Here is a 26,178-nt window from a genome sequence, read left to right as displayed (position 1 = left end):
GTATCTTTTTTGTAACTTAAGGTTTTGCCTAGAGGGGTTCTCTATGTTTTGAATCTAACTACCCTGTAAGGTATCTACCATCCTGATTTTACAGGGGGGATTTCTTATTTCTAATTACTTCTATTTCTATTAAAAGTCTTCTTGTAAGAAAACTGAATGCTTTTTCATTGTTCTCAGATCCAAGGGTTTGGGTCTGTGGTCACCTATGCAAATTGGTGAGGCTTTTTATCCAACATTTCCCTGGAAAGGGGGGGGTGCAAGTGTTGGGAGGATTGTTCATTGTTTTTAAGATCCAAGGGTCTGGGTCTGTAGTCACCTAGGCAAATTGGTGAGGCTTTTTTACCAAACCTTGTCCAGGAAGTGGGGTGCAAGGTTTTGGGAAGTATTTTGGGGGGAAAGATGTGTCCAAACAGCTCTTCCCCAGTAACCAGTATTTGTTTGGTGGTGGTAGCGGCCAATCCAAGGACAAAGGGTGGAATATTTTGTACCTTGGGGAAGTTTTGACCTAAGCTGGTAAAGATAAGCTTAGGAGGTTTTTCATGCAGGTCCCCACATCTGTACCCTAGAGTTCAGATTTCAGAGTAACAGCCGTGTTAGTCTGTATTCGTAAAAAGAAAAGGAGTACTTGTGGCACCTTAGAGACTAACCAGTTTATTTGAGCATGAGCTTTCGTGAGCTACAGCTCACTTCATCGGATGCATAGCATATCGTGGAAACTGCAGAAGACATTATATACACACAGAGACCATGAAACAAAACTTCCTCCCACCTCACTCCCCCGCTGGCAACAGCTTATCTAAAGTGATCCTCAAGTAGAGCCATTTCCAGCACAAATCCAGGTTTTCTCACCCTTCCTAACAACATCAGCCACACTATCAGAGGCTCGTTCACCTGCACATCCACCAATGTGATATATGCCATCATGTGCCAGCAATGCCCCTCTGCCATGTACATTGGTCAAACGGGACAGTCTCTACGTAAAAGAATAAATGGACACAAATCAGATGTCAAGAATTATAACATTCATAAACCAGTCGGAGAACACTTCAATCTCTCTGGTCACGCAATCACAGACATGAGGGTCGCCATCTTAAAGCAAAAAAACTTCAAATCCAGACTCCAGCGAGAAACTGCTGAATTGGAATTCATTTGCAAATTGGATACTATTAATTTGGGCTTGAATAGAGACTGGGAGTGGCTAAGTCATTATGCAAGGTAGCCTGTCTCCCCTTGTTTTTTTCCTGCAAACCCCCCCCCAAGACGTTCTGGTTAAACTTGGATTATTGCTGTGCACATTGTAAGATGAGCTGTTGCCAGCAGGAGAATGAGTTTGTGTGTGTGGTTTTTGGAAAAAAGGGGTGTGTGTGTGGGGGGGGGGGTGTGAGAAAACCTGGATTAGTGCTGGAGGTGACCCACCTTGATTATCATGCGCATTATAAAGAGGGGTTTCAAAGGGGGATGGGCTGTTGCCAGCAGGAGAGTGAGTTTGTATGTGTGTGGGGGGGGGGGAAGGGTGAGAAAACCTGGATTTGTGCTGGAAATGGCTCTACTTGAGGATCACTTTAGATAAGCTGTTGCCAGCGGGGGAGTGAGGTGGGAGGAAGTTTTGTTTCATGGTCTCTGTGTGTATATAATGTCTTCTGCAGTTTCCACGATATGCTATGCATCCGATGAAGTGAGCTGTAGCTCACGAAAGCTCATGCTCAAATAAACTGGTTAGTCTCTAAGGTGCCACAAGTACTCCTTTTCTTTCTAGAGTTCAGAGTGGGGGAGGAACCTTGACACCCTGTTTGAAGCTGAATAGTTGCTAATAGCCGGTTGTTAAAAAGCCATGGAAGAAATAGCATACTCTGTTTTGTGAGGTTATGACTAAGTATTGCAGTGCTGTTTGAGACAAATTTAAGGTCCTTTGCACAAATATGTGGGGCTTGAATCTCCACTGTTACACCAATTTGTGCCATTGTAATTCCATTTTTACTATATAATTTATTACCTATCATTTAGCATGGTTTCCATCTTCAGTTAAACAAAATTTCTAGGTGTCTGGTGTTCACTTGGACAAAAATATACCCCTGACTTCGTGAATAGGATTAGTAGTAGACCTTTGTTGAACTCGGATCTGTATAGAAAATATTTTAAGATTCTTGTCCACAGTGAACTTGGGGCCAGATAAACCAAAAGCAATGTTTTAAAATATGTCCTTTGGTTTGTGGTTTTTGTTTTATTTTTTTAAAATATCTGGTGTAGAGATATCACCAGAGAAAGGTATCACGGCTGAGTTCTGCACAAGATGATTCTTGCTAATCAGTTTCACTGAAAGTTGAGTAGGCTGAACAATGAGTAATCTAGTCAAAAAGAGAGAAAACTATATCATGCACAAAGCTCTCCTGAGACAAAGATGACTTGGTGTGAAATCTAGCCATGTTTTTCTAGTGGTAATGACAGGTCTTAATCTGCTGATCACAGTGTTCACAAACACTCTTGAGAGAAAACACTTCTATATACAAGAAGAGATTTTGCAGGAAAAAAAATACACTTTTAGTCTCTTATTTAACTAAAACCCCTTAGCTTTCAGCAAAGTGCAAGAGTGATGGTGAAATGTGTCTAAATAAAACAGCGAGGAAAAGTAAATGGGACTTTGCAACATCACATCATAACCGACTGTTGCAAATAGTTTTAAATGTTTTTGTTCATCTCCTTGCTCTTTCCACATCACCACAATAGTATTAAGCTGTATTCTATTCAGTATGAAAATTAGACATTTTTAATGCAAAAAAAGGATTTGTTTTTTAAGCTGTTGCTTATTTTCTTGTAGTTATAGAGTATCTTATTTTAAATATGTACTAAACAACTTTGAAACTTTCCTTCTTCTTCTAGCATTTGCAGTGCTTGCCAAGCCACCTGACAGCAGCTTCATCAGCAGAATGATGGGCCCTAAGGCCACCATGAAGTCTGGTTAGTTGACAGTCATCGACAACATGCACCACTGACTGACAGAGACCACATTGACAAAGTAGTTTGTCTCACAGACCCCATGTGTAAACGTAAGCATATTCCTTGGCTAATTCGGAATCTGTTCGGCAGAGACCAAAGGTGACATGGCAGGTCAAATCCAGGAGGTCAAATGGCCGCATCAGCTACGATGAAACCATGCTAAATGTCTTTAGCCGGCCACTCATCTCGCTGTAGGGTTACTGCTGACAGATTCTGATCTGGCAGTTGAGACCACAATGGACGCCTCAACGTAAGTCATGCTCTGGGGTGACTGAAGATGTCTGTTTAGATTTGCAGACCTGGATTGGCATGTAGCTTTTCCACCAATCTGGCTATAGACTCTGTGTGACGAATGCTCAGAACTGGTAGCCATGGAATAGGAGTGTACATTATTGAAGATGAATCATGTACACCCAGGCACACTTCCGTAATATCATTTAGCGTAGCATTTTCTACATGATCCATTTTGTCCTCCCAGTAGTACAAGATAATCTCAAAAGACAGAAATCATCCAACACGCTTATTCTTAGATTCATAACTCCTAATTTAAGGGACATGGCATAAGAACAGCACGAAGGCCCAAATCCGCAAATATGCACTTGATTAAATTTTTACATGTGATCTTAGTGTAACTATTCTGCAGCATTGCCAGCTCTTGGCATTTTATCAAGAGTCTCACAATATTCAGTGCTTTTCTTGAAGACCCAGCTCCTGGAGGCAAGATATTACATGAGCATCTCAGCTTCCATTTTAAGAGTTTCAATACCTTGCACAGAGTAAAGCCTGAAAATGTGAACTGAGTGCATCCTTCAGGATGAGAAACCAGAAGGCAAATAAAGAGAACCTAAAATTGATTTCTTTTTAATTTTATGATTTTCAAGCTAAACTCATGAATTTTGGGGGGCTGATTCATGGCTTTTGAATGCTTAAGGTTGTTAATATTCCATGTGCATAAAATCAAACACACGCATTAGACTTGGCAGGATCAGGGCCTTAGATACTTTCATGATTGACATGATGTAAGTACCTAACCAAGGTAAACATTAAAAATTACATGTTTAAAGACAGATTCTCACTTGCTTCACCAGTGAAAAGTTAGAAATTATTATTTAATGTCACTGTGATCAGCATATAGGGAAACATACATTTGCCAAAGTCTAGTATAAGCATCACCTTAAAAATTAAGTGATGTTAGCCTCTCCTTTCATTGCCCTGAGTTTGCTCAGAAGCACCACTGAGACTCTTCATTATCTATAAAAGGGCAAAAACAGGACATAGAATGTACTTTCAAAAGTTCAGAGTTGCTCCTTATCTGGACATCCATAGTATACATCACCAGGCAGTGAAGAGGTTAGGTACATTCCTTATTATTATCTATAGGAACAGCTATGAAATAGGATTAATAATTAACAAGAATAAAATTGGAAAGGCAACAGAGTCCTTAGGGAATACTAATTTCTTCAAGAATGTATTATGGGAACAAGTTAAGGCAGATAACTATCTTTGGGTGGCATTGGTAACAGATTGATTGTATCTTGATCCAACACAGTGATTGTTATTATTGACATAAATCGTCGCTAGATGCCAGTCCATCAAGCCCCAAAAGACAGTTAAAACACGACTGAGAGAACCTGTCAATTAGACTTGGCTGAGGTGATTAGGTATGCCTTTAAAGGAACAAGGCATATTTTAGCTAAGTAATGTTTGAAAAGTGTTTTGCAGCCAACTAGAGCTTTATCTTTATTTAACGGTTATGCTATGCAGGTCCTTTTATTATTTAATTAAATCCTCATCAAACCCACATTCATATAAACGGCTAAAATGATAGGATTTTGCTGCAGGGCAAGGAAGTGGAATGGAAAGGCAATCTATTCATTTAATTTTTAAAATAAGGCTGGCCCTCATGAATGAAGTAATGACTTTACCATAGAAAGTCTTTGCCATTAAACAAGGACCCACTGTAGAGTCTGAAATCCAGACTGGTTTTAACAAAATGTCTCTTTGATTTGAAAAACAGATCTGTACCATGCTGAGGCTTAATATTTCTAGAGAGACATTTGGCTCTTGTTTATCTTTGCGGTCCCTGGGCCTCAGGTACTTGAGGATGAACTTCCTTGTGTCAACCGAGGCACTTCTGCCAGGTCTCCTTGTGCAGCAGCCAAGAGATGTGATCTCATATGAGTTCTTTCTTACCCCTTTTATTTCTGATCTACCTCTCTCCATTAAAAATATCCCTGTTCTTCCCCCCTCCCAAGTAGTGATGTGCACTCCATACAATTTTGGATGCTTTTCTGCAGACAGCAGGGCTATGTAGCTGCCTTTGAAGGATTACACTACATTGCACAGCCAACTAGTGTATTTACCCTAAAAGTTAAGGTGTTAGCCTTGGTGTCCTGGCCAAATTCCAACTTGGATAACTGCATTTTTCCTCAAATCCCCTTGCACTTCAATTTCATACATCATCCTTCACTACTTATCCTAAAACTGTTTGTGCTAACGCATGAGAACATGACAGGGATGGGAGAATTTGGTTGGGGAAACATAGATATATAAGGTTTCTAATTCTGTAATGCACTCTGCTTGCTAAAAGCACACCAAAACCTAATATATAATAATGTACCCAGACAGAGCTATGTTTGGCAATGGGCCCATGCACAGGGGATTGAGATGAGGGCTCTCCCCTTCACCCTCCAACTGAAGAGCAGATCTACATAGGCTGCTTCAGTCTAATGGCTGAGTTTATACTGTGTGGGCCACTCCAGGGGTGGATGTAACCTCTCTATTCAATGGGTGTACTATACTAAACTGCCAAGGGAGCACCAACCACCTGCAGTGTCACCCTCCACCCGGCCTCATAACCCTAATTCCAGTCTGGTACGAAGGGGCAGCCTTCGCAGGGAGCCACGGAGAGCGAGCCTACCCTGCACTCATACCAGAGCAGCAGCTCCTGTCCTGGCAGGTTGAGTCTAGCTCCCTGCTCCAGGTGTAGTGACCTGACCCACAGAGCTGCAGCAACACTCAGGTTTGGCCATGAGGTTGCTACACCTGCAGCAGGGAGCAGAGTCCAGCCACACAGAACAGGAGCCACTGTTGCAGGATGAGTGCGAGGCAGGTTCACTCTCCAACACCCACACCCCCTCCCTCCCATCTACACCAGGCTGGGAGAAGTATATGTTTGCCTGGTTTTGCACCCTTGATTTTATTATTTCTGTGGGTGCAACTGAACCCATGGGCTGCTCCCCTTCGGTGCAACTGACACCGCTGGGCTGCTCCCCTTGATATCCTATCCCGTTCCCATGAGGGCATGAACTCCCGAGAATCTGCATAGCTGTGGGTCCTTGGATGTGGAGAGGGTGTATGCCTTTTCCCCACATTTCCCTTTCTCTGCGTCATGGAGCCACACTTGACTCTCCTGCCAGGATGAGCTCTGCAGCCATGGAACAGGCATCAGGACTTGCTTCAGTTTCATTTGGGTATAAAGGGAAAAATAAAAACCATTTACTATCCAAAATAATATTCAACTATTGGGACTCTAGAAAATAATGCAGAGACTGATGTACATTTTGGAATCAATAACAAGCATGATTTCATTAACTATGCAAAACCTAATGAACACACAAAGGAAATAAACAGGCGCTGCGGTAACAGGAAACGAAGTCTTAACTAAAAACTGCTGGCTGGGAAGCAAGCTATTGTCAGAGCTTGGAGAGTTCAAATCCCTCTGCTGCTATGACTGGCGGCTTGGCATACTGGCTGGATGGAGAATTGGCCTATTTATGGCAAGGGAGGCAACTCTGAGACTTATTAAAGCTGGTTTCAGAGTAACAGCCGTGTTAGTCTGTATTCGCAAAAAGAAAAGGAGTACTTGTGGCACCTTTTCTTTTTGCGAATCTAAGTTATGCAACTTCAGCTACGTGAATAACGTAGCTGAAGTTGACGTACTTAGACCTATTCACCGCGGTGTCTTCACTATGGTGAGTCGACTGCTGCCGCTCCCCCATCGGCTCTGCCTGTGCCTCTTGTGGAGGTGGAGTACAGGAGTCGATGGGAGAGCGCTCGAGGATCGATTTATCGTGTCTAGACTAGACGTGATAAATCATCCCCTGCTGGATCGATCTCTGCCAGGCGATCTGGCAGGTAGTGTAGACATACCCTAAGTATGCTTAGTCTTGAGAAAAGAAGACTGAGGAGGGACTGATCAAAATCTTCAAATATGTTAAGAGCTGTTATAAATAGGATGATGCTCCATTGTCTTCCATGTCCACTGAAAGTAGGACAAAAAGGAATGGGCTAATCTGCAGAAAGGTTAGATATTAGGAAAAACTTTCTAACTATAAGGACAATTAAGTACTGGAATAGGCTACCAAGGAAGGTTGTGGAAGCCCCATTTTTGGAGGTCATTAGGAACAGGTTATACAAACACCTGGCAAGGATGCTCTAGGTTTACTTGGTCCTGCCATAAAGTGAGGCAATGGATGAGAACTAGATGACTTGTCAAGGTCCCTTCCAGACATATCTCTCTATGATTCGATAGTCCAAGAAATCCTAGACCCCCTCTCAAAGAAGTGTTAGTAAAATAATATATATATATATATATGTATATATATATATATATATATTTTAAAAAACACACTCCATAGAACTAATCAGACCGTTGCTCAACATCACTGCTCATTTATTTTTTGTTGCATCCCATCCTATTTCTACACATTTTCTATTTAAACTGTTAGCGCTTCCTGGAAGAGAGGCTCCTGTCTTTAGCTTTAGTGCAACTGTATATAAATAAAAGTAATGCACAGTGAGGTGTTGCACGCATCGGAGATGAGAAGCTGGCCCCATGTATCCCAGCGAATTGTTCTTCATAACACCACTGAAATGTCTACATAGGAACCAGTTGGTGGAAGCTTGTAAGGTCTGAGAGTGTCAACAGAGTCTGAAAGAGTGAATGAGAGATTCCCTTCAAGACTGCTGAATGCTACTAATCGTGGATAGTACATAGCCATACTTAACAGCAAGAATATACTTCATCATTTAGAGATCATGCCACATGCAAAGAGCTGGCCCATGCAAGTTACCATGGAGACTATTAGAAAATGTGGGAAGTTCAAAATCAGAACTTATTTCATGCGATCTCCATAAAATATGAAATATTAAAACCATGCACAGTAATTGTATGCAGAAAGCTAATTATACAAATGACAGCTACATTATTGAGATTAATATAATTTTCTGAGATAATTCAAGTAATCCAATTGCTATTATACAGGGAATTAATTTTCTATACATACACAACTGAAACTGCCTCAACTGCTAAACAAAAATACATTCATTTATGGGTTTCCTTCATTTTCAGCTTTACAACAGTGATCTTAGCTGCTCTCAAGGGCATCAGTGCCTAACTAGTCAATCATTAATGTCTAGTAAATGCCCCATGCCTCCATTGTTTTTGCTTAAATAAATACATAATGTTATAACAACATGTACTGGCTAGAATCTACCTAGGATGCATAAAAATTAGAGAGTGAGTTTCATAATTTGTGACTAAGGCCTTTTATTGAGTTACATCACCATGGACTAACAAGTCCCCATTGCAAACTATCTTATAAGAGGAAAGAAAATTCTTATTCTTAAGCAAACAAGAAGATATGAATCAGAACTATTGGGAGTGTGATATCCTTCTGAGAAGCAATATATCTCATTTAAAACAACCCATATAGAATGACTAATTCTAATCACAGATCATGTTCTAACATCAGTTTTTAAATAGGCTCTAGTGAAATCAAGTAAGGCATTCTCCCTTAAAAATACTAGGATTCACTGATTCCAAGACCAGAACAGACCATTGTGATCATCTAGTCTGATTTCCTGTATAACACAGGCCATTGAGCTTCCCAAAAATAATTCCTCAAGCATATCTTTTAGAAAAAACATCCAATATTAATTTAAAAATTGTTAGTGATAGAGAATCCACCACGCACCTTGGTAAATTGTTCCGGGTATTACTCATTCTTATCCCTTAATAGTTCAGATACAGCTACAGAAAAGTGGTCCAAAGTATGGAAGGGAATTACAACTAGTTCCAAGATATATTTTCTTTCAGTGGCAAACATAATGCACATTCAAAAAAAAAATTCATCTATTACTTCTTGACTGCTCTGCTGGAATCCCACCCAGTTAAAAGACTTTGACTTTCCACAAGAAAAGTCCTTATTGTGCAAGTACAATCAAAACAGAATCTTTTAAAAAGCAATATATTGAGTATTTTTCACACCCTGGCAACAAATCAGGGCATTTAATTTTATTCACAAAATTATGAATCCTTCTAATGCAAAAAATATACAGGGCAATTGTCTTCCACAGAAAAACATAGCATACAGATACTATCCCCAGGGGAAATCTCAGTTAACAGTGGGCATCTTTCTAGGAGCAGCACACGCTGAATGTGATGATGTTTTTAGCTCTCTTCAACATTTCAATGCAAAGTAGTAACTTTGAAGTAAATGTAATTGATAACTGTAATACAACAAAATAGAGTAAGCTGCATCACATTTAATTCCTCAAGGGCCTTATCTACAGATCATTGAATGGATCAGGCCTATGCCAAGAAATTCTCAACTCACCCAAAGGGAAAATCTCTAATCCACGTCCACTAATGAAGCAATTTACATTCTGCCATAAACATCGCTGCAACAGCGTCAGCATCACTTATCTGGAAATTAGTAGGGTACTTTCACGTTTACTTTAGATGTGCTTTTAAGAATTAATACACATATTGCAGCTGGATCCCAAAAGCCAACTCATTTTTTATGATTCCTCTATCTCTGAAGGTCTGAGTAATACTGACGGGGCACAATCAGCATGTCTAATGAGCAACCAAAAGAGCTGATTTAATAGGGATGTGTCAGATTTGTCAGAGATGGGTAAACACTGGCATTCTAGAAAACACAACTGGATTCAGATACATTTCCTTTCCATGCCAGTGAAGGTTCTTATTCAAAAACAAATCTATTAATCACTTCCTGACACTGCCGTTGGGCAGGGTATCCTGCTACAGGGTGGAGCATCAGATTGTTCAAGGAAAATGCTGGCCCTTGGCCAACGGAAATTTCATATTTTATGGAGCCTGCTGCTATTCTGCAGTGATTCATAAGCTTCAGCAGTGCTAGGTATGGTGTGTGTGAATAGAAAAAAAATTACCTTTTCATCCAAAAAGAAATGGCTATTTATAAGAGCTCAAATACTTGGCTCCTGTCTCTGTATTTTCCTGTGACATGTGACATGAGTTATATATTTTCTATTGAAATACAAAGTTTAATAAATGTTTTGAAATTCCTAATGTGATCACTTTTGTGTTATTAAACATAGTTTACGTTTAGTGCATTTAAATTTAAATGTTGAAACCATATATTAAACATTTCGTGTAGAAGCTTTTTGCAGACAATTTATTTTATACCTGAATCTCTGGCCGGAAAGATTCCTTCAGCGGTCTCTGTAGCTTTCTCTTCTAATCCATCTTCCCTTCATTACTCCCCCCTCTCTTGTTATAAGATCTCCATCCTTCTTTCTTCCCATCATTTCCACCTCACCCCTCTCTTTCAGAAATCTGATTCCCATTTCCATTTTACGATCTGCCAGCTGCTTTATTCAGATGAGATTTCCCCTAGCCCAACCTACCCCAAGCTTTCAAGCTTGCCTTTCGGATACACACTTGCAAACCTTTTCTACACCCCAGGTCAGATATATTCCTCCCATTTCCAAGCCTATGCTCCCTCTGAACTTTTGCAGCATATTCCAGAAACCCATTTTGACCTTTCAGTTTCCCACTCCCTGAAACTCTTCACTCTCAGACCCTAGCTTCAAAACCATCATCCTAACTCCATTTCCATTGCTGCTTCTCCTTTTCTCACTCTTCCCAACCTGTAGGCTATGGCAACAGCTGCCTCCTCTCATTCTTTTGTCAATTCCAGGCTTTACCCCCACCTCCCAATTTTCCCTTCTCCTTTCGAGTGCCCACCACGTCTTCCCACTTTGCTTCCTCTCCACCTTTAGCTATAACTTAAAGTCCTGACTATCCCTCTTCCTCAGTCCCTGTCCCTGATCAATCTGACCAATCCCCTGGAATCTAATTTAAACCAATGACCACTTTGGTCTCCGACCTCTTCCAAAATCCAGGAGATGCAGCACAGCCATCTTTCCTCACACCCCTCCTAAGCTGAAAAGTTCATCTTGTTACTAGAGAGGGGAAACAATACAATGTGATTTATGTCAACACAAATAGCCAACGTGGAGAGTTCATAAACAACTGAGAGGCCAAAATTTGTTCACATTAAATTTTCAACCAGATGAATGTTAAATAATCGGGAGAGCATGGCAAACCATTCAGATTCACTTCAAACAATTCTAATATTCCATCATTTAGAACACAACCCTCTTCCCATCCACCAAAGATACCATCTTTTTCTTCAAATCCCTATTAAAGCTACTTCTTTCCTTAGCCTTCCATTGCTGAATTCTTCAGATATTTTACAAAAGCACACACAAGAGGGCTTTAAACACTGACAAAGCAGAATACTCATGGAAAACATGCATTTTTGATAGTGATTGTCATACAGAAGATACAACATAAAACTGTATTGTACCATAGCATTCTACAGAAAATAATGATATTCAGGAATGTGTTTGACATCAAAAAGCATCCCTTTTTACCTGCTTTCCTTTGGTTTTGTACAGCTGCACATCAAAAGCAGAAAGTAATGTACCTGGTAAGAGAAGTCAGAGGGAAAATTATGATGGTATTTCATGATGAGAATGTTGAAGAAACTAGCATGCATAATGGTAAATGTCACTATGTAGTGAGTGTCACCTGTACTTACTAAGTACATTAGTACTAGAGCTAGGATTGACTCAGGCCTGGTCTACACTACAGAGTTAGGTTGACAATAGGCAGCTTACGTCGACTTAACTCTGTAAATGTCTATACAAAAAATGTAGCTCCCACTGATGGAAATCACCCACTACACTGACTTAATAACTCCACCTCCGTGAGAGCCGTAGCACTTAGGTAAATGTAATTAGGTGGATGCAGTGTCAGTGTAGACACTGCGTTATTTACATTGACTGTCACTGCCTTTCAGAAGCCATCCCACAATGCCCCACACAGGCAGTTAAATCGGTGCAAGCGCTCCTGGTGAGGAGGATGCACTCCGCCAACACAAGGAATGTAGTGTGCACATGCAAAAGTGATTTTATTACTGAGGTGGCTGTACGTCAATGTAACTTAGGTCAACCTGCCCTTAGGGAAAGTCTACACTACAAATCTACATTGGCACAGCTGCGCTGTTGTAGAGAGTCTGGTGAAGATGCTCTAAGCTGATGGGAGAGCTCTCCCGTCAGTTTAATAACTTTACCTCCGCAAGAGGCAGTAGCAATGCTGACAGAAGAAGCTCTCCCGCCGACATAGCACTGTCTACACGGAGCGTTAAAGTCAGTATAACTACGTCGCTCAGGGGGTGTGGATTTTTCATACCCTGGAGTATCATAGTTATACTGAAGTAAGTAAGTAAGTAAGTATGTCATGTTGACCAAGTCTCAGTTTCACCATCTGTAAAATGGGAATAACTCGATTAACCATTTCACAGGTATGCTGTAGTAATTAATGTCTGTCCAGCACTTCTGCAGAGCACTAAGTGACAAGTATTATCATTACTATTGTTTGCTGACATTAGTTATGTGTGGGGTTGTTTTGTATTATAATAAACTTCATTGGCAAAAGCATAAAATAGCAGCACAAAATAGGTCAGCATATACATGCAGGAACCCACAGCACCCCTTTAAAGTTCAGGAAGAAGAAGGAGCAGGGGGCTAATTTAGACAGCTTTTATTATATTAAATCCCATTTCCTCTCCTTCCAGGAAATAAGCCTGTTCTCATTCTTAAAACCATGTTTTAAGATGTACCACACTTAGCATCAGAATTTGTCCACTTTAACTAAGGGTTACCAAGTTTTTTAAATATTCAGAGTAAAAGATTAAATTAATAAGATTTGTGATGAGCCACTTAAATTTATAGGGCTTGTTTCATCCTAACAGATCCAAAAGAGTGATGTAATTGGTTATACAGGAATTCCTAGCCACTAGACTCATAGAACTGTGGACATTAGAACCAGTAGACATTGCCCTGGCCCATCCCAATTGCTTCCCTCCCTCCAGTTTATTCAGAGAGCTTACTCAGCACACAACCTTCACCTGCATCACAGAATATGTCTTTCTAAAGCAGCTGCTCTGCCATTACTCCCAGTCTTAATATAGAAGGCTTCTGTGCATGGAGAGCCTTACAGTGGAACTCTCTACAACAAGGGTACAGCTCATATGTGTAGGAGACAGAATTTTCTTGGGGGCTGGTCAAGACTGTGGAATGAGCTACCATAGGACCTAAGTACCATCACAAACCTCACCACCTTCAGCTTTAAGTGCAAGGTGCCTTTCTTTGACTTTGCCTTCTCTCACATAAATATATACCAACAGGAATATTGGGGGGGGGGGGGGGGGAACTACCACCAAAACAAGACATTCCTCTCCACACAATTTTCCCCATACAGAGACGCTGAAAGACCAAACAGCACATGACAGGTGTTAGTTGACATCCTTTACTGCTCTACTGAAAGGCACTCAAATACTTTAGTGATAAGCATAGTCTATATAGAACCTATATAGAATAGAATTCTCAAGTCCAGACCGTTTTGTCCAAATCCAATTTCTCTGACCTGCTAATTTTCCAGAAACAAGACTAGATGGAGAAGACAGAGAATGGGAAGCACAGAATATATATGGTTTTGTTGTATTTAAAACTGCAGGTACATATTCTCATGGTTTATAAACTTTATGCTCAATCACTTTTACAATCCCAAATAATCTTTATTATTAAGTGCCATTGAAGGTGCCATTTATTATTTAAATCAACTTTCTTCTAATGCAGAGAGATAGAGGGACCGAATGCTGTTTCCACTGAAGTTAACAGAAGCTGTCAACTGACTTAACTGTGACCTGGATTGGGCCCCTTATAAAAAGTTTATATATGAAAAAAAATCTGCAAATAAATAAGCCTTTTCCACCAAAAATGGATTTATGTAAATATTCTGGGTTTCTTGTTTTGTTTTTTGCTTACATGTGTGCCACAGTTTAAGTGAAACTAACACCAGAAATGCTATTAATATATACATTTGAAATATTAATAATAAACTAAATTATGTGGCTGAATTCTATACTCACCTAATCCCCTGTTACAATCCAACAGGTTGAAAATCTGCCCAACACTAAAGTGACAGTTAAAGAAAATCCATGCTTGCAAATTTCTATTGACTTTGGCAAATTTCTGTTGACTTTATTTAACAAGCCTGATAGCTGCAAGTAAATAATTCTTGTGCAAAGTTTCCAGGATCAAAGGCTTGCCCTAGGATTGGGCTAGGGACTAGTATGGCTGACTGACCTTACAGTATTGTGGTTTCATTTTTGTGGCTCTTTTTTCAGGCTTTTTCCTGAATTGTATGACTATTTCATGACTAACTGTGCATACCATAACAGACAAAGAGCTAATAGTTTGGTAATTTGACCTGCTATTTATTGGATGTGCCCCAAACATGAAGTGAAAAGGACTCTGATTTTCTGTTGAATAATCATGAAATGCAATATGGTTAGCTCTAGAAACTTTATCTCTACTTTAACCTAGCTAATTGCTGTTGGGTGAAGAGGCAAAGGAAATGATAAGAATTCACAGCTGGAAACAAAAGAAATGTAGTGAGTGATATAGTTAGACAAAGATAGAATGCTATATATCTTAAACACGTACATTTAAAACAGAAGTTAATGTAAAAAAGAAAAACATTACCTAAAATCTTTGCTTATCTTACTAAGCACTAAGCTTTACTATTGGCAAAAAGTGACTAAATATTTTGGGTTACCAATACATAGGAAATAAAATATTTTTTCTTGAATTGGGCAACATTTACATTTTTGTAACAGAAGAGTTGTTTAGGCATAGAAACTTGGGGTTTTTTGGACTATATATGTGGGAAATTTTGAGCTGAAGTGATTTCCAAGAGACTGCTTTGGAAGCAGTTTTTTGCATGTCAAAAGAGCATGTTAGAAAGGTATTTGCTGATGGGAAATGCAAAGTTCTAAGAGAAGAGCACAAGTGGTCTCACTTGACTAACTGGGCACAAAAAGAGTCTTCACATTCATCCCCCTCTTCCCTACCCTCAAAACAAAAAACATTAGGTTGATCAAAAAGAGAGAGAAACAGGAGAATGGGGTACAAATTTAAATATGGGGCCATTTTAGTGTGTTAAGTAAACATTAGGGCTGTCGATTAATCGCAGTTAACTCACACATTTATTTCAAAAAAAATTAATTGCGATTAAAAAAGTTAATCCTGATTAATCGCAGTTTTAATCGCACTGCTAAACAATAGAATACCAATTACAATTTATTAAATATTTTGGATGTTTTTCTACATTTTCAAATATATTGATTTCAATTACAACACAGAATACAAAGTATACATTGCTCACTTTAGATTATTTTTATTACAAATATTTGGACTGTAAAAATGATAAACAAAAGAAATAGTATTTTTCACTTCACCTTATACAAGTATTCTAGTCATCTAATGCAATCCCTTTATTGTGAAAATGCAACTGTAGCGGGGTGGTCACCCGCTCTGGCCTTAAAGGGTTTAAAAGAGCCCAGGAGAGGGCTGTGGCTGGGAGCAAGCAGTTCCCAGGCTGACTGGGGAAGCATGCTCAGCTGTGGCCACACCCCAATCAGGGCTCAGCTGGCCCTTATAAGAGGGCAGTGGGCCAGGAGCAGATAGAGTCTCTTCTAGGTGTGGAGGGAGATGGGCCTGGCTGTTGGGGAGCTTGAGACGGTACCTGGTGTGGAGCAGGGCTGGGGGAAGGCCAGGGGAGCTCTGGCCTGGAAACCCCCCAGGCTGCAGGCCTAGTGGATGGCCAAAAAGGGTACTGGAGTTGCAGGGGGCAGCCCACGAGTAGGCAGAGGCAACAGGTCCAAACCCCTCTGGCCTGTGATGATTGGCTTATGCACTGCAGTCCATCCCAGTGCATGTGGGCTCAATGGTGACTGGCAGTAGCCAAAGACTGAGGTGAGGTGGGGATAGTGGGTGGGGGTTCCCCTGGGAGAGGAGACCTAGAGAGTGGGGGCACTACCAGGGGGCAGCACCCAAGTGAAAGGGGCACAGGGTCCAGGAGGTACACTAGGGCCTGAAGCAGTGAGACACCAGCCTGCAGAGGGGGCTCCAGGGCTGGAAATGCTAATTCCCTGCAAGACCAGCAGGAGGCGCCGCAGGGGTGAGTCTCCCACCGTGACAGCAACTTACAAATATAGATTTTTTTTTTTGTTACATAACTGCACTCAAAAACAAAATGCAAAACTTTAGAGCCTACAAGTCCACTCAGTCCTCCTACTTGTTTAGCCAATCACTAAGACAGACAATTTTGTTTATTTACAGGAGATAATGCTGCCTGCTTCTTGCTCACGTCACCTGAAAGTGAGAACAGGCGTTTGTATGGGACTTTTGTAGCCAGCATTGCAAGGTATTTACATGCCAGATATGCCAAGCATTTGTATGCCCCTTCATACTTTGGACACCATTCCAGAGGACATGCTTCCATGCTGATGATGCTTGCTTAAAAAAATGTGTTAATTAAATTTGTGACTGAACTTCTTGGCAGAGAACTATATGTCTCCGGCTCTGTTTTACCTGCATTCTGCCATATATTTCATGTTATAGTAGTCTTGGGTGATGATTCAGCACATCTTCATTGTAAGAACATTTTTGCTGCAGATTTGACAAAATAAAAAGAAGGTAGCAATGTGAGACTTATAAAGATAGCTACAGCACTCGACCCAAGGTTTTAAGAATCTGAAGTGCTTTCCAAAATATGAGGGGGATAAAGTATGGCGCATGCTTTCAGAAGTCTTAAAAGAGCAACACACCAATGCAGAAATTACAGAACCCAAACCACCAAAAAAGAAAATCAACCTTCTTTTGTTTTTTACAGTGCAAATCATTGAATCAAATATAATATAAATATAAATATTGTAATCAAATAAATATAAAGTGAGCACTGTAAACTTTGTATTCTGTGTTGTAATTGATATCAGTATTTGAAAATGTAGAAAACATCCAAAAATATTTAAATAAATGGTATTCTATTATTGTTTAATCAAGCCATTCATCGCAATTAATGGTTTTAATCGCTTGACAGCCCTAGTAAACACACAAAGTATATAGACAGGTTTCAGAGTAGCAGCCGTGTTAGTCTCTAAGGTTTTATAAGTCTTCCTTTTCTTTTTGCAAATACAGACTAACACATTTATTTGAGCATAAGCTTTCGTGAGCTACAGCTCACTTCATCGGATGCATTCAGTGGAAAATACAGTGGGGAGATTTATATACACAGAACATGAAACAATGGGTATATAAATCTCCGCACTGTATTTTCCACGGAATGCATCCGATGAAGTGACCTGTAGCTCACGAAAGCTTATGCTCAAATAAATTTGTTAGTCTCTAAGGTGTCATAAATCCTCCTTTTCTTTTTGCGAATACAGACTAACACGGCTGCTACTCTGAAACCAATCTTATGTGATCTAGTTATTATACCACAAGACTCTCAAACTCATAGATTATATTACCAGCTCAACCACTGACTTCCCCACTGACCTTGAGCAAGTCACTAACCCTCCCTATGGTTCAGGTGATCCATGTGTAAAATAAAATGTTAACTAATCCTCTCAACGTCTCTAAAGCACTTTGAGGTTTTCAGAAGAAATGTGCTATATAAATCCAAAGAACAATAATCATAGCTAAAAAAATAAAAATACACAGTAGATAAAAGTCCCTTTCCATAACAATCAATGCAATAAGTGCAACCTCCTACAGAGTAAAGGGAAACTTTCTCTTTGTATTGTGTGAGGAAGAGTCACTCTCCCTCCTTGATAATTAGGCTCCTCAGTGAAAATCATTATTAAAATAAAATTTTACTCAGAAGACATACAGAAATGCTTCCTGGATAGGATGGGATGATGCCATACACTGGTTCACATTCAGCTAAAAGTATCTAATATGTGAGCCCAAAAATCTATAAGAATAAAAACCAGGCTATGGGTATTTATCATCTTTTATAGCATTCCATGCATTGATGCCGGAACCTGTTGGGGGAAGGGAAGTGGGCCATGGCCCAGCACTTTTTAACATGGGCTAGTTGGGAGGCATGGAGGGCATTACCTCCCCCAAACTGCAAGCCTCAGGCAGGCACAGAGCAGTGCTGGCAACGGTTATGTGGGGGAGCTGATCATGGTGCTGCAGGCGCCAGATGGTGACTGGTGGGAAGGGCAGAGGGACGAGTGCGCGTCTAGTTCCTGGCAAGCTATGTACAGTTGCTGGGAGGTAGGAGACACACAGTGCCTGGGGGCAGGCCAGGAGGGGCGCCACATGGGGAGGGAGTGCAGGGGGTTAGGGCAACAAGGGAGTGCAGGGATTGGGGGAAAAGGGGCTAAGGTCTCTTCCCCCACACACACACACACACTTACTTCTACAAAGGTTTCAGCGCTCTTGATTCCATGCCAATATCATTAGACTTCTACCAGCCTCCCTCATGTCAGATGTTCTGAAGCCATCTGCCTGCTGGTTTCCTTGGAACTCCTTTACATTAGTTCTAAATCAGGGGTTGGCAACCTTTCAGAAGTGGTGTGCCAAGTCTTCATTCATTCACTCTAATTTAAGGTTTTGTGTTTCAGTAGTACATTTAAATGTTTTTAGAAGGTCTCTTTCTATAAGTCTATAATATAGAACTAAACTATTGTTGTATGTAAAGTAAATAAGGTTTTTTAAATGTTTAAGAAGCTTCATTTAAAATTAAATTAAAACGCAGAGCCCCCCGGACTGGTGGCCAGGACCTGGGCAGCATGAGTGCCACTGAAAATCAGCTCGCATGCCACCTTTGACACGCGTACCATAGGTTGCCTACTCCTGTTCTAAATCAAGGAAGAGTTAAAAGGTAGCAGTTCTCACTATTTGGCTTTCCCCAGTCCCATCTCATCTTAGCTGATCAATCCTTTCCATCTCACAAAAGTTACTTCCTTATGTGGATTCCATGAGAAATCTCTGAATAAACAAAGAGTTTTCTCTTAGCCCTGATCTACACTACAAACTTATGTTTGTATAACTACATCACTATGGGGTGTGGATCCACACCCCTGAGTAACATAGTTATACTGACTTCACCCCCGGAGTAAACAGCACCATGTTGACGGGAGGGGTTCTCCTGTAGACATAGCTACCACCTCTCGGGAAGGGGGTGGGGAAGGGAGTACCTATGTCAACAGGAGAAGCTGTCCCATTGGCATAGGTAGCATCTTCACTAAGCGCTACAGTACCATTGCTGAAGCACTGTACGTGTAGACAAGCCCTTAGCCTCAAGGGTATTTTTAAGGCTCACTGCAGAGACTTAACCCTTGGTACTTTAACACTTCCAGCCAATATATATTGTGCTCATCCTGGTCTGCTCTCAGCTATTATTTATATGAACTTTTCTTTAAGCTGGATTCAATTTAACTCTACTCATGGAAATTACTTTCCCAACAGCAACACATCTGAACTCTCAGAGCACAGCTCTCCTCAAAAACACAAAGAGAAAAGAAAAGGAGTACTTGTGGCACCTTAGAGACTAACCAATTTATTTGAGCATAAGCTTTCGTGAGCTGCAGCTCACTTCATCGGATGCATACTGTGGAAGCTGCAGAAGACATTATATACACACAGAGATCATGAAACAATACCTCCTCACACCCCACTCTCCTGCTGGTAATAGCTTATCTAAAGTGATCATCAAGTTGGGCCATTTCCAGCACAAATCCAGGTTTTCTCACCCTCCGCCCCCCCCCCACACAAACTCACTCTCCTGCTGGGAATAGCCCATCCAAAGTGACCACTCTCTTCACAATGTGTATGATAATCAAGGTGGGCCATTTCCTGCACAAATCCAGGTTCTCTCACCCCCTCACCTCCCTCCAAAAACCACACACACAAACTCACTCTCCTGCTGGTAATAGCCTATCCAAAGTGACCACTCTCCTTACAACGTGCATGAAAATCAGGAGGTACTGTTTCATGATCTCTGTGTGTATATAATGTCTTCTGCAGCTTCCACAGTATGCATCCGATGAAGTGAGCTGTAGCTCACGAAAGCTCATGCTCAAATAAATTGGTTAGTCTCTAAGGTGCCACAAGTACTCCTTTTCTTTTTGCGAATACAGACTAACACGGCTGTTATTCTGAAACCTGTCACAAAGAGAAAAGCTATTCAACTTCATGGAGAACAGAAGTGTAGGTTCACAGAGTAGTCCTTACCAGCTCAGAAATTTCCACTTTTTTCATGGCTATAAATAACTAAATGAAAGCAAATCACAGTCAACTCTGATATAGTGAAACTGCACTCCATTGTACAGCAAGTCAGAATGACTGTCCCACATTGTCTCAATACATTGCAATATGCAAACAGTTACTCAAGTCACAGTGAATCTCTGCTTAAGAAGAGTAGAATTGTGTAAAAAAAAAAATTAAAAAGGGAATCTACTGCAGATAATAATGGTGATAACTCTAATACTAACATTGTAACACCATAACAAACAACACTAACACAACAATAAATCAAATGCTCCCATAGTACTTTTCCTCTATCAACCTCAAAGTGCTTTAAAAAGGTGGACAACTACAGTTATCCCCATTTTTACAGTTTGGCAAACTGAGGTGCAGATATGAAACGATTTGCCCAAGGTCAAACAGGGAATTAGTGGCAGAGCTAGAAGACTCGGATGGCGTTCCTGAGCACCCAATCCTGTGTACTCTTCATTGAATCTTCCACACACAACTTATTCAAATTAAAGTTTATGACCATGTGTTTTTTTTCATAGTTTCAAAAATGTTCAGAGAATATTCAGGTGGCAGAGTCAGATTCAGATCTCAGATGCACAGGACACCTCATCGAAAGCTTTGAAACTGAATGAAGTATATGTCTGAACAGTAGAGGATTTAAGGTATGCCGTGTAAAATCCAAGATCAGGCTCTGGCCTTTGGTGATGTGCTGCTAGACAAGAGACCAAGGTTCAGGGGTAATCCCTAGATACCTTCCATGGGTAACAAACAAACACACGCAGCCCTGGCAAAGTACCCTCTGCAGGACACTCACCAGGCTGCTGTGTTTGGGTCCTAATAAACTGACCCATGTACTCTTAAGCTTCCCTGGATCTGAGTAGGCTGCAGTATTCTCTTTCCCCTTGGCTTCTCTCTGGCACATTTCCTGGGTATAGAGTCTGACACTCCTACATGGAAATGGGACCACAAGGCTTAACACCTCTCCTGCCCCATTTCCCCAGTAATTTAAGCACACCTTTTCCCAGAGCTCCAAGTTTATGTATACTCTGGGTTTATAGTTTCTCTCTTCAGAGACACATAGATTTTGTAAGGGGTCTAAAAACCAGTCACTCTTTATGTTAGCTAGGAACAAGGAATACACTGATTAGAAACAGTAACAAACACACTTGTATGCATTTCCCTGCCTGAGTTTCCTCACCACTCAAGTATTCTTTGGGCATACATCAGAGTCCTCTAAGGAGTACAACATCCGTCCTCTCCCCCTGCCCTCTGGCACATGGCCTCTCCTTTGGAATAGTCTCTCTCTCTCTTGCAAACTGCCAGTGACAGACCCTTACCTTTTAGCTTCCAGACCCCTTTGTTTGGTGACTCCCTGATCAGTCTCTTCAGTGATCAATGTCCCTTAATGGGTGATTTATTGCTTTGTTGCCAGCCCCCTAGCATTCAAACTTGAAAAACTTGTTTGACCTGTGAAATAGCTATCTCTTTGTTGAAGCGTGCTCTATTTAAATGAAAGATCATCAAAGTTTAATGACCTTCACTTGCTAGCCCTGTGCCACCAACCCCTGGAGTTTTAGTCCAAGATGGACGTAAAAGAACAACAGAAAGACAAAGGCCAGCCTTACAATCAAAATGGAGTTTGCAGCTTGATAAAAGATGCACACAGAGAGTTCATAATCTCAAACACAAATAATAAATTGTACACAGACATATTCCCAAATAGTCAATATCGTACAAGGCCAAAATAGGTTTAAGTTAAATTCTCAAAAACTTCATTAACACAGAGTTAAAGTTGTCCAGCGGTGCCCTTCTAGAATGTGGTGAGTGGCTACATTTCTAAGAGTGAAACAATGCTGCCTGCACATTTGTGATAAGGTTATGTTCACCTTGTGGAACTGCATGCTCAGCATTCAATGGAAAAGCCTCCAGTGCCTACGAAAGAACCATAAAGCCACATATATGAGTAATGCATTGTTTCTCTGTCCCTTTTAACAAATGACAGAATCCTTTTTACACTTTCCTAGAAAAGTATAATCAAACCCTTGAGGTAATTACCTTCATAACATTCAAAATGTCTGTTTGCGCAAGGATGGTACATTGCTGAGTTTGGCTCATGTAATGAAATCATTAAGGTTAGCATATTAGTAGCTACAGCAAAATCAGAAGATCATGTAAGTAGAAAAGCTTTCACTTCTTTGCATAAGGATGAAGCAATCATATTGTAAATAGTGATGCTGCAAAAGACAGGCACCTCATTAGCTCTCTGAGCACAGTGTACTGCAGTTCATGATTATCCAATACATTTCCACATAGCCAGTGCACAGGGGCGGGGAAAACCACACTCACTGGGGCTGCATTGCAGGGAAATATTAATGATAGTAAGATGACATGAGATATTGGGTATTGTTCCCAAATGAATTCTGTAGTTGACATGTGCTTGTTAAATGGGAATAAAAAAAAGAAGCAGCAGAACTGCTGAAGTGCAGGATCATCACCCAAGAGTTCATTTACGACATACAGATCAATCTCATAGGGCTTCTGCCTTATCTAAGATCATACCCCAACAAAGTATCTCTCAAAGATGAGAAGGTGAATTTGTCATAATGATAAGCAGTTAGCATGCTAACTTCATACTGTAAATATGGGATTTAATATAAGAGTGGTACTGAGAAAATAGAAAAGGAGTACTTGTGGCACCTTAGAGACTAACCAATTTATTTAGTCTCTAAGGTGCCACAAGTACTCCTTTTCTTTTTCCAAATACAGACTAACATGGCTGCTACTCTGAAACTGAGAAAATAGTCACAGTAATTAGCATAGTACTTCATAAAGCATTTTTCAAGAAGAGTCTTGTACCAATTTCAGAACAGAAACAATTGTTAATTTCATTTCATTTCCAAATTTTGCTCAGAGGTGTAATGCCTCTGGAATCAATGCTATTACATCAGGAATTAATGTGTCCCTAGTATACACTCAAGTTTCCAATGTTTTCTGTTGTATATCACCTCACTCTTAAGAAGTGCATAGGAATCTTATCTTTGTCTACTTATTCTGTCACCTCCTACTGTGTCACAGAGACTTTTGGAAATAATCAAGCTATAGTTGTGTAGCTATTTATTAAAACAAATTGTTTTAACTATTTACTGTTTCCTGAAGGGCTTAAGTGCTCTAATTCTTAGCTGTACATGCTTGTTTATTTAAGAGAGAATGGGCAATAGTTAAGTACTGTAGCTACAATAAAACAAAAACAAACAAAAAAGATCACGTCACAAGAGATAGTAAAGAACGGGATGTGATATCTCTAAGAAAAGTGCAATAGTTTAGTTTGAAATTGGTAACAATTTTTTCACAAAACATTGCACAAAAATCTCCACCAACTCATTTCTTCTTTTTGGTTTGGTTTTGAGTCTTCAAAATGTCATTTTCCATGACTTTGCAGAGACCATTTCCCCCAATATTTCACAGATCAGCTTGTGAAATTCATTTCCAGGTGAAAGTTTTGTGATTCTGCAGTTGGGCTCCTATTATACACTACGCTCCCAGAGAAGCCATCTTTGGAAATGCTGGCTTGTAGAAAGAAATTGAAAAGATAAACTACCGCAATAAAGTCATGGATTTATAATACATTATACACACACCAATACCCACCAGGCCAGGCAGGGAGAGATACAATCCTGTTCCAGCTCCAGATCTGGCATGAGGAGTTTTAGTGAAATTGCTCCCACCAACTTAAGTGATGTGTAACTTTAAAGTGAATTCTGGTCAGAGTAAGAGAAGGAGAAGCAAGTAAGAAGCTGAGGCTTAAATGCATAGTGGTTGTTGTTATAGCTGATCAAAACTAGGAATTTCTAGTTTGTGAGAAATTCTGATATTTCAAAACTTGTTTTCACTCTGAAATCAGAGCAAACCCAGCTTATTTTAAGACTCGGAACATTTGCACAGAAAATTTTCAGTTCTTGAACTTTTCTGATTTTTCAACAAAAATGAAAAGCTTGAACGTTTTTGAGTTTGTTTTTCCCCCTCATCCTCTGTCACCTTTTCCTCTCCTTTTCACTTTGCCACTGAAAAAGTGGGCAAAAGAACAGAAGGGGAAGAGGAGGAAAAACACAAAACAGCATTTGAAAACTGAGTATTTCTTCCTTTGCTGTCTTTGGTAGAAAATAAAAAGGTGGTTTTTTTTAATTTTTCCCCCAAAGAAATTTCCAAAAAACCAACATTTTTACAGAAAACATACTTTTTAAAACAGTTCTTCACAGTAGCTTCTGCTACATACATGCTCTCCTTCTCCTTGATCCTCTCTGCCACCAGGATGTCATTTCCTTTTCCTGGGCACTCTGGGTAATAGATTAGAATCTGATTTGAGTTTTTGCCACTGCCAAAGTGACCTGTGGCCCAATCTTTTCCCACCAACTCATTCTAGAGGGAAGGGGGGGACAATTACCCAGTAAGGAGCCAGAAAGCTGGTTACGCTGCTAAAGGTGAACTACAAAGCAAAATAAATAAATAAATAAATAAAAATTAAAGTTTTGCCCTTCATTTCTCCTTCAGTATTTATAAGGTGTGGCAAACGTTTTTTCCCTCTGCTTGTTTCTTACATTAGAAGTATCAGTTCCTCTTTGCTGGAGAGCTGGCTGTAGTCTTCTAAAAATAAAATTAACTTGTAGAGATACAAACTCCTTTGATAGTTTCCCCAACAAAACTGGCTGAAAGTAAGGATTACACCAGCCAAAAACAACTCTTATCTGTCTTGCAAAAGAAGCACTTGCAAGGGCACTTTCAAGAGAATCTTCAGAGAATGGGAAGTATGAGATAATGTTTCTCTCTTGCTACATTACTGTTTATTTTATAAGGACACATTGGAATGGCTGGTGTACTCTTAAACTAAAGTATTAGTATGGTGAAGAGGAGTTTGCTGAAGTGCACAGAGGGAATTTGTTACCTGAATATCCTTCTTTCCCAGACAGGTGTGAAATGGAGCATCGCTGCATATATTGTTACCTAGGGGGCTTTCAGAATGGGATGGGTTAGTGATTTCCAGATGCATGGGCTACAGTTGAGTGAATAATTGATTTCTGAGTTTGGTGGCTGAACCAAAAATTAAAAAAAAAAAAATCAATCAGCTTGCTTTGAACTGAAACTGATTTTTTTTTGTTTTTCTCAACAAAATGAAAAATTGAAAAAAAAAAAACTAGGTTGAATTGACATTTGGTTTTGAAAATGGCAAACCAACATTTCCAATTGACATTTCATCTAAAAAATGTCAATAGTAGTCAAAAATGTCAAAAGTGTTTTGCGACTTTTCAAAATGAGCTATTTCAGCATTTTCAAAAAAATTTTTTCCCGGTGTTTTTTGTTTTAGTTTTTTAGCTGAAACCATTCACCAAATTTGACCTAAATTCATTAATAGTTTTAGTCATCTGAAAATGCATTTTGTCAGCAAATTTACTATTTGACAAAAAAAATTCATCCAACTCTAGCATTGGGGTGCTAGGGGGAGGAGTTGTAGAGAAGTTTAGCAGCTAGGAGCTGACTCATTGCTCTTGTTATGGGTATTACAGGTGGGTTTGGCATCTGAAAATTGGGGATGGAGTGCTTGTTAAGGAGAAGCTTTTTAGGAAGATTAAGCAGCTGGGTGAAGTTCTGAACACTTGTTGGGGGTGGTGCTGGTAGGGCAGGGTTCAGTAGCTGTGAGAGGTTCAGGTCATAAATTTTGTTGAGCTGAGGGAGGATTTG

At 40.1% G+C, this 26,178-nt stretch overlaps 1 long non-coding RNA gene across 1 annotated transcript; it reads right to left on the bottom strand.

The window, feature by feature from the left end:
- Nucleotides 1-22,153: 22,153 nt before the first annotated feature.
- LOC122462416 lies at nucleotides 22,154-24,835 on the bottom strand. The gene is made up of 3 exons (XR_006284947.1): nucleotides 24,680-24,835; nucleotides 24,094-24,203; nucleotides 22,154-22,377 (listed from the first exon to the last, which is right to left on the bottom strand). It is a non-coding gene; the product is annotated as an uncharacterized LOC122462416 (long non-coding RNA).
- Between the last annotated feature and the right edge of the window lie 1,343 nt (nucleotides 24,836-26,178).

The sequence above is a fragment of the Chelonia mydas genome, chromosome 11, assembly GCF_015237465.2.
Source record: "Chelonia mydas isolate rCheMyd1 chromosome 11, rCheMyd1.pri.v2, whole genome shotgun sequence".
In the NCBI taxonomy this organism is placed as follows: domain Eukaryota; kingdom Metazoa; phylum Chordata; order Testudines; family Cheloniidae; genus Chelonia; species Chelonia mydas.
Note: the sequence above shows the minus strand (reverse complement) of the source record. Positions and strands in the feature narration are given on the sequence as shown.